At 33.8% G+C, this 14,924-nt stretch overlaps 1 protein-coding gene across 2 annotated transcripts in view; it reads left to right on the plus strand.

The window, feature by feature from the left end:
- Window positions 1-14,924, plus strand: part of PCDH17 (protocadherin 17) — a 110,105-nt gene that overhangs the window by 46,337 nt on the left and 48,844 nt on the right. The gene's annotated exons all lie outside the window — the stretch shown is intronic.

Below are 14,924 nucleotides of genomic sequence, written 5' to 3' on the forward strand. Positions count from 1 at the left end.
GTTCAGGATTTGGGAGGAGGTTATTGAGACAGAGGGTTGGGATGCTGAACACAAACTTGACCTACCTTGCAATTTCCCCTAGAACTGACCCTGAATAGAAAAGTACTAGCATAGTACTTTTATATTTTCAAGCTTCTGTTCTGTTTTCTCTTCTGCATTATGGTTACTGCAGTCTGAACCTTCCAATCAAACAGTGTCTTTTCCCAGGCCTACCTGTAACAGGCAACAGCAAATCCACTTCTGCGGAAGCAAGAACATGAAGGTGGTGACTGTGCCCATCCTCTCAGCAGCCATCTGGCGATCTCTGAAAATAATTTTTTAAAGAAATGTTGCTATAAACTTATTAATAGGAAATTTGTCTTAGGAAGGAAATGGAAAATTACCGCCATATATTGGGGGTGGGAAGGAACTTTGAATATTTAATGCCAGAGAGGAATCATTTACAAATTTTTAGAGGCACTGCTGCTTTATGATTTGCATACGTGGTATTTAAGAAATTGTATTATTTGCCAATAATTCATATTATTTTCAAGTTATGTAAGTTCTTATTAGGCTGCATCTATCCAAGAGCAGGGTAATATCAATTTTATCACCTCCCTGTGCTATCTTTTAGGGCCTTCCCAATTCATCTGGCCTTACATTTTACTAGACAAAATATTTCTCAAACTGTGAGCAGTTTCACTTTGTTTTTACTTACCAGGCTTTGCAACCGTCCCATAGTTCACCTAACTTTAAAAGTTTCAATGACATCTCTTTTTCTCGTGTGCAAACATCTGCTTCCAGAATCCAGCATCTGGTATCATGAAAATAGATTTTATCACCCTCACATTTGTTGCTCATCGTAAAGCCTCTCTAACAAGTGTTGCATGATTTACTATAGACTCACTGTGATTTTGAGATTCTCTTGCTTTTAGTAAGCACAGCAATGACTTTTCCTGAAACATTCCGATTGGGAAATGTTGGAACAGTATTTCCCAAACTTTTGACACTCATTTTGCCTTATACTTGGGGCAGGGGAACCCTCCCCAGCCTTAGAATTACACACTCTCTCAAATATTACCAACCAACCAGAGGATTTTACTTTTTGTATTTTTTATAATATAAATAATGACAATTTTTTTCATTTTTATAAATAAAATTCTATACTAATATTACATACATTTTTATGAAAGCAGGAGTGTGTCCATAAATTCTAAAAATATAAAATAGTTATCATCTCATCTGTTAATTAAGAACTGTAAGAAAATAATGTTATTAGGTCTAAAACTTCTCCCAGCAATTTCCTGTTATTTCACTTTAATAGCATGTCTAATATTGCAGGTTCTCTATTCTTTTGAAAGCCATATTACAAAACATTAGGGTAAGAATCCTTGAAGTATAATTCCCATATTGTGTAGATAAGAAAACAGATTAAGTGATTTCCATAGGGTCTTCAAGTTAGTGACAGAGGTAGCACTAGCTCCAGGTTTATAATTTTCTATCTAGAGCCCTTTCCATCCTTCTGTGTAATTTCTGTGACACATTAATAGAGACCTCGAAGTCTCTGAACAGGTACTTCAGATTTGTCGTCACACTTCTTTTCCTTATTAATTTGAAGATGTCAACTGCCAAGCTTCAGAGCTTCATTCTTGATTCTTTCATATATATTGAATAAATATTTCACATATTCATTTATTTAATATATATTGAATAAAAGCTCCAAAAGGTCAATTAAATGTATCATTCCAGAAGTTAGACACTGACACTACTGGATTATTTGTCACTAAGCACTGGGATGTAAATATTTATTCAATCTGGACACAGCACCTATACCTCTGCTACCTGTGGGTCCTTGATACTTTCTTAGAGTGCTGAGGAATGGTGGTGCCAAGAGAGATTTTTCAGTCATTCATTCATTTATCACTTAATTTTTCTTCTAATAAATGACTGTGCCCGGGATACAAAGATGCACTAAAGCACAGGCTGGGTCCTCAAGAAGCTCACACTGTATTAAGTGAGTTTGACATACAAACCATGAGTTTTGTGCAGTGAGAGAGAGATATGTCCTGAGTATTAATGGAGTCAGGAGAATGGAAACCTGGCTCAGATCTGGAGGCTCAAAGAACATTCCTGGAGAAGAACACATCTGAGCTGACTCTTCAAAAAATGTTTGGCTTACTTGGCAGAGTGAAGTTGGGAGAGGGAAGATGATGGGCACTCTCAGAAACATAGGTGAAAGGAAGCAGTGCATGGCAAGCTGTTGTTAGAGGCATGTGAGTAGTGATGTGTGAGAGTGGGAATGGCAGGTAGAGACTGGGGAGGTAAGTAGAAGCCCAATGATGGGACCACTGAGAGGCAGCCCTTGGAGGTTCAGGAGGTGGCAGTTCAAACTTTCATTTTAAAGGGATGATTTTTATGACAAGGTCTTGGGAGATGGGAATACAATTAGGAAGCTGGGCAAGTAATACATGGCAAGGCAAAATGAGGCCTAGAGTGGTGAAGAGGTAGTAGGAATGGAACAAAGTGAAAGATTAAAAACTTCTTTTAGTACACACCACTACTTTTATGATTCTAATGAATTGCTTAGAAAAAAATCATTTGATGCCCAAGTAAATGGAATAGCACTTGAATTATTTAATGCATTTTAATGCATTTAAGTAAGTTTTTATGTAATATATACCACATATATTAAATTAACACATAAATATTTGAAACTTTTAGCATTTTCTCTAAATGACCAATGCTTATTTCTATATAGGAATCGATTTAATAAAGAAATTTACCATTCAAGGATGCTGGGGAAAAAACAAACAAACAAACACAAAACTTCAGTTAACCAGATCTTTGAGAAAACTTTCAGAAAGCAGTAAGGTAGTATAAAATTTGCTGTGGTAAACATTAGGATTGTGATTTGGATAACTGAGTTCAGTTTACTAAATGGTAAAAACAGGGTGAGGTCATCATGGGGAAAGCATTTGGGAAGTAAAAAGAGTTTAGATGAGTAACAGAAGAGTCAACTGAAAGTTAGTTTTGTAATGGGAGGAGAGGTGGGGGGTATAAACATAGAAGCCATTGATATGGGATCATACTTAAAGTAAACTGATGACAGGGATTATTGGGAGAAAAGAGAATAGAGTACAGGACAGAATCCTTCAGAACACAACAGTAAGAAGTTGGAAAGGAGAAAAGTTCAACAATTGTTCAAACTGCATGAGACATAATCAGTATGTTGTGTGACAATCCAAAATCTGGAGACCATCTAGATGAAGTATTTGACTGAAGCCAAGAGTTTTTAGATTTCATTTCCAGACAACATAATTGAGAGCCAAATTAATTCAATTCATTAAATCAATCTGGACAACTCTGTTTTTATTTAAAACAAAATGATACTGAGCTTGGTTCTGTTTTATGGTTCACAAACTAGTTCTGAGGACAGTCCCAAATATGTAATCTGGCATCACTGGCATTAAATGTATGACTTCCAGATCTCACTACTTCAAAAAAAGGAACATTTACTTGGAATCATATTTTTTGTTTTAAATAAATCTATTTATTTATTTTTGGTTGGATTGGGTCTTCGTTGCTGTACGCGGGCTTTCTCTAGTTGCGGTGAGAAGGGGCTACTCTTTGTTGCGGTGAGCGGGCTTCTCATTGCGTTGACTTCTCTTGTTGTGGAGCATGGTCTCTAGGTGTGTGGGCTTCAGTAGTTGTGGCTCGCGGGCTCTAGAGCACAGGCTCAGTAGTTGTGTCACATGGGTTTAGTTACTCCGCAGCATGTGGGCTCTTCCCGGACCAGGGCTCGAACCCGTGTCCCCTGCATTGGCAGGTGGATTCTTAACAACTGCACCACCAGGAAAGTTCAGCAATGTGATTTTCATTGGTGAATTGCAGTGCAAATTATTTCCTCTTATGTTAAAACTCTGTTTATGAATAAGAGAAAGAAAGGGGGAAAAAGTAGCTAAAGAAGGTGGTATTACAGATGGAAAATGCTTTAATTATTCAAGGTAGCTGAGTATCAATATACTAAGGTAAATGATCCACCTAGAGGAATTATTGAAGGATTGGATGAGATAGATGTTATTCCAGTATAATGGGGATGCTAGCTTTAAAGTAAAGATAAACTTTTTCTATAAAGGAAAGAAAGGAGAAATAAATTTGAAAAGATAAACAGTGATGTGGAGGCAAAGGGAAAATAATTGTAGGTGATTCTGATCTTCTCTATAAAATGGAAAGCAAATTTCGTCAATCTCATTATTTCACAAAAAACACATATTATATAAATGACACTCAGATTCACAAAAAGCCAGAGGAGCTCATACAATTGCCAAGATAATCTATTGCAAGATGAACACCTGTAAAACACAGATACGGCTATTATTTCATATTTATATTTGTTAAAAAAATAAGAAATAGGAACATATAATGTATCAAACCAAATACATTAACATATTTAAATTAACTCCTCTTTTACTTTTCAATTTTATAGCTCCCAAGGAGTCTTTAAAACTGATGTTTTGATGTGTAGGCCTATAGTATAGATGTTTTCTAGAATTAAAAATTTTTCAGATTTTAGAAAGGTGATGTATTGCATATACCATGTATTATGTAACATCCCCACTGGGAGGTGTACCAGTACTCACAATGAAACACATGATCAATTTTGTAGTGAAAAGTCTAAATATTCACATTAAATGGAATAAATGAATAATATAGATAGCCCATGTCAGTTCAAGTCAATTTTACCACCGAATGAGTAGCAAAATAACTTCCAGACCTGAAACTTTTTTGGATTTCAAAATGGACAAGAAATTTAAAATTTTTACTTAATTTGCATATTGGAGCTTTTCCTTCCTTAAATTCTTGACAGTTAGTTATACTGATGATGATCCCAGTAGTAACATGATGAAAAAAAAAAAAAAAATTATCTACCAACAAGAGAAATGATTTAATCTAGTTTCCTATTAAGTCATAATAGAAATCTGCAGTGGGGGATGTCTTAAATCAAATATAGACAAAAATATTCTATCACCCCTGTAATCATTTTAATGTGATAAATATTTACTTCGGGAAGATCACTCAAATGTTTCATCCTGGAACATTTAAATGTTTAATCATGTCATAAGAACATTTTGAGTAGTACTTTTAGGATTTGCAGACAGGTAACAAATGCACTCCCACCTCTGATACACGGTATATTTTTGAAACAAAATATATATTTCATGGAGATTGATTCGTCTGCCCTGGATTTTATTTTCTTTGAGGTTTTGAATATTCATACTGAGGGATGAAATTTTGTTTCATTTCTGTCCCGGGCCATTTCCTTCCTAATTTTAATTACTATGTTTATTACATAATGTCCTTTATATAGACATCTGACCTTTTTCCCCTCCAGGCTAACTTTTTTTTTTTTTTTTTTTTAATTTTATTTATTTATTTATTTATTTATGGCTGTGTTGGGTCTTCGTTTCTGTGCGAGGGCTTTCTCTAGTTGTGGCAAGTGGGGGCCACTCTTCATCGCGGCGCGCGGGCCTCTCACTATCGCGGCCTCTCTTGTTGCGGAGCACAGGCTCCAGATGCGCAGGCTCAGCAATTGTGGCTCACGGGGCCAGTTGCTCCGCAGCATGTGGGATCTTCCCAGACCAGGGCTCGAACCCGTGTCCCCTGCATTGGCAGGCAGATTCTCAACCACTGCGCCACCAGGGAAGCCCCAGGCTAACATTTTTAAAGATATTTAAAAGAAGGATGGCAAGAAAACTTCAGAAAATTTTAATACATGAAGAATGACTTCCTGATGTACATAGGTATTACTCCACACTGTTAGAAAACAATAGAAAGTATTTTGAATCTTAAGTAAATATATGTGATAATTTTTTTTTTTTTTTTTTTTTACTCATGGAGTGTATTGTGACTCTTGCTCAGGAGTGACTCTCATTACCATTAAAATATGAATAAATTAATTCAGTGCATATTATTTCAGTACCTATGTATATGACTCTGCCTTCAAGGTGTTTGGTTTTTGAAACTGTCATTCCTCTATCCATCTAGCTATAGTTCAATTTGTTAAATACTGTAATATATGTAATAAATAAAAATAAAATTCTGCTAGAGAAATGAATAAATAATTACTTCATGAATTAGATGTGCCTTTAATAGGGTCTTGAAGGTAGAGTAGGACTTACAGGACACAGATGAATTGAGTATTTGAAGCTGGGATAATAGCATGATCCAAGATCATGCTAGAGATATGACAAGTCATAGCATGATCCAGGAGTGACAAATAAGTATGGATATTTTTATTGGAGTATGACGTGCAGAGTTATAATGGAGAGAAATTGGACCAAATAAATGGACTAGGGTCAGATTATGAAATACCTTAAATGCCATACTAAGAAGTTTGAATCTGATTATATAGACCATTAAAAACTTTATTTTGAGTAGAGTTAACTGATCAGAATTTTGTTTTAGAAGATTCAATTAATAATATACCAGAGGAGCGCTGGAAATCAAAGGAGCCCAACGGCCAAGACTGATCATTCATCAAATTTCAAAAGGGCAGTGGCATGTTTAATATTTTCTAATTTTTGTATATTATAATGTAATTTAATTGCTGAGCCCAAGAGTTTTTATTGAAATCATTCTGAGCAATAAATGTAACTCAAAAGAAAGATTACTCAGTTCAAAGTACCGTCTATTTGTATTTGTCAAGTATGATCAATGTTGATTTTTCTCTTCCATTTTAATTTACAGCAGAGCTGAAAACCCTACCTTAAATATGAATCCTAATGAAACCCTTAAAAGATTATAAATATATGACAAACTGTGTGGAATCATTCAATCGGATAACAAAAGAACAGCTAATAGTTACAGGCAATTAAAAAGAAAAAAAAAAAAAAAAAATTGAACAGCTACTTTATGTCAAGTACCGCACCAAGCACCTTTAAGCAAGTTTGTCCTCATGGCAAGCTGAGGAGATGGCTGTTATCTTTAATAGATGAAAAACCTGAGCATAAAAAACTGATGTAACTTGCCCGTAGTCTAGGCCCTCAGCGGTGTAGCAGTTGTCTGCCTGATGCCATGACTGTGCTCTCTTCATTCTAGTTCCATTTCCTTATTTACAGTCTTCAATACCACTGTGCAAAGGAGAGTTCACAGGGAAGTTATACTAATATTTCTAAATTGAAAGTAGGGTTGAAATTAGAGTTGAATGTGATTATTTATGCCTAAGTGAATAGAGTTATGAACAGTTCTTCAGTACCATATATAGTCATCTCATTGCCATTATTTTATTATTATTATCTTTGTGACTTCCTCTGCAGCAGTATCTAATACTGAGACTATTGTTTTTTGATCCTTATATAGATGATTTGCCTTTACCCCAAATAACCTTTATTTCATTACTACATATTGTGCAGTTAACCTAGGCACTGGACAGAAGGCACAAAACTTGCCATGCTAACATGTTGATACCAATTGGAAAATACTTTAATTTCTATATACTTCTAAAAGTCACCTTCATATGTGAGGGTCATTTTATTAAAGTGTAATCACTGTTAAACACAGAATAGAACAAGATAGTTCTAGATATATGTTCTATCTCCCCATTCATTTCCATTAAGTTTGATAAAAAGGTACTTTTGCTATTTTTGAGTAATAAATAAAATACATTTTGTTTTTTAAATGCTGTCTGTATTAAGCTCTAACATTAGTTTACTTTTAAACCTATGACAGACTACTTAGAGTTATGTTATATACACAAATTTAATCCCACTTTATTCATAATCTACATTTTGTAATACACTGTAGTCCATATGTATTCTTAAGAAATGTCACAGTTCTCCAAGTATTTGATCAAAGTTTTTGTTCAATTAAAATGGAGCAAAAAAAAACTTGAAAAAATTCCATTTACCTCATTTTTTTCCACCCCAAAACTGCCAACACATTTTTTTTTTCTACTTTCTCAAGCCCTCCCAACCAGCCCTTCTAATTCCAGTTATTGGTACCACCATCTACCTAGTCACTGCAGTCAGAAACAAAGGAACTCCTCTTATTTCCCTTCTCTTCCTCATCCCAGCATGTGCCATTAAGTCCTATTGTTACCACGAGCCAAGTCTACTTCTTTGGTTCACCTCTAATGTATTCCCCCATCAGAGGTTACCTCTTTTTCACACCACCATACCTTCCCAGGAGAGGTGGTCACCTGCTTCCCTTGCTGTCTTGTTTGAGATGTAAGTTCAAACATTTCACTTCAATTAAAACTCTTTAATGGCTTCCACAGAGTACTTGAAAAAAAAAAAATTAGACTTTTAACCTTGGCCAGTAAACCCTCCCCTTTTGTCAGTCTCCTACTAGCACACTATACACCAGCCATGGAAGTCTTCTTGCAGTTTCTTCTTTTCTTACTCAAGAAAGAGGTTTCTAGTGTGGAAAGCTTTCTTTGCATTAACTTGTCTCCCTCAGGAATCTGCATGCTCCATGTGCGATGGAGATACTTTTATTCTCCAATGTATTCCCAATGTTTGGTTTAAAAAAAAGGGTTATCAAGGATTAAAACTACAGATTAAGAAGAAGATTTTAGGGAACTTGAAGTCATTGGATAAATGTTAAAGGATCTTGATCTGATAAATAACATGATATTGAATTAATCTTTAGAGAAGCCAGTTCTACTATAGTTAGAAACAAATCCAACAGTTAATGACTTCCAGTAATTGAATTATGCACATTTAAATTGAATCATCTCATTTACCATGCACAATTTTAAATAATTTTATAAGATAGGCATTGCCATTTCCATTTTGAACAGAAGAAATGACCAATCTAAGGGCATCGAACTTTTATGTGGCCGAGCCAAAATTTTAGCCTAGGGATTTGACTCTAATTTCATTGGTCTTTTCATTTTTTCACAGTAGCAATGGCCACATGAGAAGTAACAAAGTTGTAACCAGTCTAAGTGATAGTGAAAATAAGAGGGAGTCATTGGGATGAAAATATTTGGAGAATAAACATCTTAACATCTGGGTAAGGAGTAAGAGACAGTCATCCAATTTTTCAATGTTAAAAACTTCCATCATGTCTTAACAATATGGTTGGGCTATTTAATAGTATTGGCTGGCTAAAGCAGCGTGCAAAGTACATGGTGCAATAGGAATGGGTGAAAAGAGAATTGAAAAAAGTGAGTACAATCTATTTGAAACATATGATTGCTGTATTTGAAATATGTGACTGCAGGCACTCAAAATATACTGTAATATTGAGGGAAAGATGGGTAAATTTGGGTTAGTTTTTGAGTGTCCATTATTAATATCATACTATATATACAAAAATTAGAGCAAGTAGATAAACTGACATGTTAAGGAAGATAGTAAAGCAAATTGCTACTTTGAAACACAGGAGATAAATCAGTAAAATGAAAGCTTATCTTGTGAGTAAATTCAACAACAGAACCTTAGATGAGGCAGGTAAAGATTCCACAGGGCTCAGAAGTGTCCTTCATATTATTGGGCCCAGAGTTACATTTGCAATAAAATAATTAGATTTGAATCCCAGCAAATAGTGTTCATTTATTTGTGAAATACTGATACTGTTGACCACACACATGTACTGATTTTTAAAATTGTCAATTTATATAAGTCCATCTAAAGTAATAGAGGTGTGATAAAAATAATAATGAAAATGAAAGCTTTGCCAAAAGTGATAATAGACAATACCGAGTAAAGGAATAACTGAAAGTACTCATACATTGAATAGTTACTAAAAAGAAGGATAAGTGTACTACTTTAGGGCATGACGTGAGAGCCCCTTGAGTTTATACTTTAAGAAGAACATATATTTAAAATAATAAAGATTAAAGAACCAACACTCCAGAAGCCAAAACTTTCCAGATTTCTTCCTTGAATTTTACTGAGAACACCAGTGCTATGTTTTTGCTCCCTCTTTTCTTCTATAACATATTGAGATTTAAAAAAAAACTAGGCTACATAAAACTCCAGAGGTTAGAAAATACATCTCCTACTAGATTTGTTTTTGTGAGACATAACTCTGACTTTCTATATTTTGATTATTAAATTTATTTTCTGTTTTATACCCGCACATATTTATATGAAAACATACATGAGTTTATATATTTGTATATATATTTTCAAAATTTGAATGACAAAAGCTTAAATTTTTTTAAAATTACACTTAACCTATATCCACTAGAATATCATTAACTTCTCCAATGTATTGTAATTGTGCCTGGAAATTGCACCAGGTTACTAGAGACTTGTCCTTGAAATTACAAAATGTATCAACAATATATAATAATGCATTTTCACATAGATTTATTAGCACAAGATTATTCAAAACCCATTAACAACCTAATTATTTCTGTGTTCACATGACAATATTTTATTAACCATCATTTAAAAACTTTTGAATGTTGAGAAGAATAAAAGAAGCAGCTTTTTAAAAAGCCATAATCCAAGTTGTTTGTTTTTAGGTTATGAGTAATATGTTCTTATGAATAGAGGTCACCTATTTCGCCTAATTTGCTTTTGGAATTGTGTATGAATATAAATACGTACATTCATTTCAGTATATTTATTACTTACGTATCATCAGTTCATTTGAACACTCGATACATTTGTTAATGCCATCAATGTTTGAGTGATTTGCTATCATTTTCTTCAGATGTAACCACTTTTTCTCTGATATCAATTCAATAATGTTAAACTACTCAATTTTTCTTTAGTAATACAGCACAGTCATTAACTCTGTCTGGGGGAGAACCTATGTGCCTCACGAATTACTTTAAAAAGAATTCAGATTTCTATTTTGATTCAAAGACATACTGAAATTCAAATGAGTCAATAATATGTTGCCATATAAATCCTTATTAACATCTTCAAGGATAAGTAGATATGATAGATAGTAATTAGTATGTTATCTATAATTTGCTTCTAATTTATTTAAGGGAGAGTAAAAGTAGTTTGTTCCCTTAGAACTGTTAAGCACCCCTTTATAATTGTGTTTATGCTCTTAATGTGCAATATCTATTAAAAAAATTTGACAAGGCTGAAAAATCTACCTAGTAATAATTATACTGATATATAAAGCATTACTGATGATTCAAAGTGGCATATATATTTTCTATCCTCTTAAATATAGTTTACATGAAAGGATTCAATATTTATTTGTGCCAGACATTGTACATGGCACTAGGGAAAGAAATTATTCACAAAACAAACCTATGGCTAGGGAAATAAATTATTCACAAAACAGACCTAAGTCCTGATCTTTTGTTGTTTACCTCAGTAGATGTTTGTGTTATTCAAAGCTCTTGGAGCATCTAATTTCACTTTTTGTTAATGAAGCATACAAACAAAAGTGTTTTGTTAGTCTGAAAACACACCTTAGATCTACCATATGAAAATAAATGAATATGTGAAAGTAAATTTTAAAAATTAGGTGAGATAAAAATGTACCTTATCTACAGCTGTGGAAGTTGTAGGATGGAATTTTTATTCCCTTCAAACAGATAAAAATATTGAGGAATGATATCCTGCATGGAATCCTTGAACAGAAAAATGACATGAGCTAAAAACTAAGGAAATGTGAATAAAGTATGGGCTTTATTGTATCAATATTGGTTCATTAATTGTGACAAATGTACGATATGAATGTAAGATGTTAAAAATAGGCCAGCTGGGTGTGAGATATAGGGAACTCTCTGTAGTGTCTTCTCAATTTTTCTGTAAATCTAAAACTGATCAAAATTTTGAAGTTTATTTTAAAAATTAATAACTTTGGAAGAAAAAAATTGAGGATACCAAATTGTGCAGAACTTTAGATGTTAACTCAAGTATTTGAGCACTTTTAATGATCAGTAGGAAGCCAAATATGTGGGCAGGAGCCTAACGTAATTAATGTAGCCATTTAGGGACACCTTTTTCTACGACTGCACAAATTGTAGGAAGGGAGCGGTGGCTTCCAGGAGACCAATCTGATTCAGTAATTTCCCTATAGAGTGATAAAGGCAGAATTCATGTGGTGGTCAGTGTGAATGGAAAGATAAAGATTTGACACACTACAAATAAGTAATTAACAGTATTTGGCAGTTTATTGGATATGAAACCTATCAGAGAAACAAAGTCTGGGTGATTTAGAGGAGCGATATATAATAATAATAATCTATAATAATCTATATTAAACTGAATATAGAATAAGAAAGTAATATGTAGTTTAGACTTAGAAACTACAGTTGCTGGTGTTGTATTAGATAGGGTAAAAGAAGATATATTTGAGTTCCCAAGGTTAAAGGAAAGTTTAATCATTTCCTCCAGGAATGTCTTATGGTTAAATAATCTGAAATCTCTTGAGCAACGAACAAGGAATGTTTGGAGGTTTTGAGCGCAGAATGTCACTGTGATCTGTTTCACAACCTTTTTTTGTCATGATAATGATTGTGCTTTTATTTTAAATGTTAACATTTTCTCAAAAGCACATAGTGAACCGTAACCTCTTAATGGATAAACTAAGAATTAGGAGTAAAATAGGAAAATTTCCAGCTGCCAGATATCTCTTAATCAGTAATCTCTATTATGTATTCAGAATATTAATTAATGGTTATAATAGAAGTCTAAGCATGGCACATTGCTCCAATTCCAAATTCATTTGACAAAATGAAATTTTAGGTGGTTAACTTTTATTTTATTCTCATTTACATTTCTACCCTTGAACATTAAAGGTAATTTTATGTTCTGTATTTCATAAGTGGAAAATAAATTACTTCTGAAACTTTTACAGAAGGGTAAATGGTTGGAATTATCAAATTTGAAAGTGACCCACAAAACACCAGTAATGACTTGAGAGGGAGCACTGAAACATATTCCCTTTGTGTGGAACGGTCCCCTTAATGTCAGTGGAGGTTCCTAGAATGTTTTTGTAGGCCTTTTGAAGTGTTCAGATTAGAAATAACTGTTTGATTAAACACAATCTCAATTGGATTTAAATTTGCATTTTATAGACTTGACTGACTCTTTAGGGTCATTCTTATTGAAAGAAACCAAGTCTTCATTAACAAAAATTCTAAAATTGTTTCATCGAAAGAATAGGTATGCAGTAACTCTCTGGGTGGGGGAGGGGGCTCACATTCATTGTTGATGTGTATTGTGCTTTTCATTTGGATTCAGTAAAGTGTGACATAATTTTATGATTAAAATGGATAAAAGATGTATACATTTGACTGCTAATTTGACCATGAATACCTGAAAAGAATAATGGGATTTTTGTCCACACAAGAGGATGGGTTACAGACTCTCTTGTGAGGCACTGTTCCCTTATATACCACCATTAGTATGTCTAAGGCTGAATCTGTGGAGGGAACTCCCTCAGGGGAGGGAATCCTGGAGCATGATACATTATTTTCCCTAATCAGGTTAAATATAATCAGGATGGTTAGAATCCCGTGAGAGTATTTGGTCAGGATACGCTGTGTAGAGAGAGATTGTTCATTTAGATCACTTAGAGAGCAGTGGGGTACAGACAGCTTTGGAAATTTTTCCTCTGCTGAAAAAGCTTAGTCCATTCACTCCTCGACCCCCTTTCCATTTTCTCCAAAATCTTTAGAGGTCGTGGGCTTCTCTTTTTGCACAGTTAGGTAGTTAGTGCATTTTTTTTTCTCTTTTTTTAAAATTTATTTTTTATTGAAGTATAGTTGATTTACAATGTTGTGTTTAATTTCTGCTGTACAGCAAAGTGATTCAGTTATACATATATATGTATTTCATATTCTTTTCTATTATGGTTTATTATAGGATATTGAATATAGTTCCCTGTGCTATACAGTAGGACCTGTTGTTTATCGATTCTATATATATTAGTTTGAATCTGCTATTCCCAAACTTACAATCCATCCCTCCCCCATTCCCCCTCCTTCTTAGCAACCAAGTCTTTTCTCTATGTCTGTGAGTCTGCTTCTGTTTCATAAATAAGTTCATTTTTGTCATATTTTAGATTCCACATATAAGTAATATCATATGGTGTTTGCCTTTCTCTGTCTGACTTATTTCACTTAGTATGATAATCTCTAGTTCCATCCATGTTGCTGCAAATGACATTATTTCATTCTTTTTTATGGCTGAGTAGTATTCCATTGTATATATGTACCACATCATCCTTATCCATTTATCTGTCAATGGACATTTAGATTGCTTCCATGTCTTGGCTATTGTAAATAGTACTGCTATGAACATAGGGGTGCATGTATCTTTTTGAATTATAGTTTTGTCTGGATATATGCCCAGGAGTGGGATTGTAGGATCATATGGGGATTAGAGTTCTCTTCTACATTTTCACAGGGCAGGGACCAGGGTGAGGTCAGTGAGTCAGTTGCCTGAGGCATAGAATTCAAGGGGGCATCAAAATTATCAGGAATCCAGGTAAACTATATTCGAATGGAATACTCTTCAAAAATCAAAATTCAATGCACAAACCATGATGAACAAAATATCAGAATTTTAGAGGTCAATGCCATGCTGAGGCATCTTAGAGCCTGAGGCTAAAGGAAAAAATGTGCTCCTTTTAATAGACACGAACTCATCAGTAGTATTTTCAAAATATACCTTTTACTTATTTCAATTTTTATTGAGAGAATTACCATATTTGATCATTTCTCCTGTCCAAGGGATAATTTTGAATAATTTTGAATTAGCTTAAGCTGATGTAAAATTATAATAAATTAGGTTTGGGTATAAATAAAACACTTAAATTAAAAATAATATTGTGAATCTTAATACACCAACTTTTCAATTTTTCATTATTTTTTCAACTACTTTAATGTTCTGGGAAAATTCACCATTTAAAAAATACACAAAATCGTGTATATTGGGGTACACAAGTTTTCTTTTCCTTTTGCCTCAGGCTTCAATATGGTTCATATTGAATATGGCTGATACTGCTTTTTCACT

This window comes from Balaenoptera borealis (genome assembly GCF_965194805.1).
Source record: "Balaenoptera borealis genome assembly, chromosome: 18".
Lineage (NCBI taxonomy): Eukaryota > Metazoa > Chordata > Mammalia > Artiodactyla > Balaenopteridae > Balaenoptera > Balaenoptera borealis.